Below are 595 nucleotides of genomic sequence, written 5' to 3'. Positions count from 1 at the left end.
AGGCTTCTAAAACTTGAGAAGGAACCAGGAGGATGTCCCAAAACACAACCACAACTGCTGCATTAGTACGCTGTGCAAAACCAACAAGCCGGCTTGTGGCACCTTCAAGTCGTGTGAGTTACTGCAAGACTCTTCGCTATTCTTGCAACTCCCTGCAGGGAGAAAGAGAGGGAGAAAGGAGCTCACGTGGTCAGAAGCACCCATCCTGTCCCTCTCTCTCTCCTTCCTTGACCATTCCCTGTTTTCGTCCTTTCCCCTTCAAGTTTGCAACGCAGGGGCATTCCAAGTGGGGACAGGAAAGACCTAGGAGAGCAGTTCTTGGGGAAGCAACAACAAAAGTGCTGGTTTCAGGGGGGAAATCAGAGGCAGGTATAATATGTAGGAGGAAAGGGCAGTGTTTCTTCGGTTATTTGAAAGGCTCTAGTGGCGCAGAACCTTGCTCAACTTCTCCCAATCATTTAGATCATTCTCGTTGAGGAATGAGGGATCCTCCCTTGAAGCGAAGGATGGGGCAGATGGGTTGCACCTCGATCCCAACAAGAACCGCAAACCTGAAATATCTGCTTCTGCCTTCAAATTCACATTCACACTCTGG

The sequence above is a fragment of the Podarcis vaucheri genome (genome assembly GCF_965113315.1).
Source record: "Podarcis vaucheri genome assembly, chromosome: 5".
NCBI lineage: Eukaryota > Metazoa > Chordata > Lepidosauria > Squamata > Lacertidae > Podarcis > Podarcis vaucheri.
The sequence above is the reverse complement of the archived record's forward strand: the minus strand, read 5'-3'. Positions refer to the sequence as shown.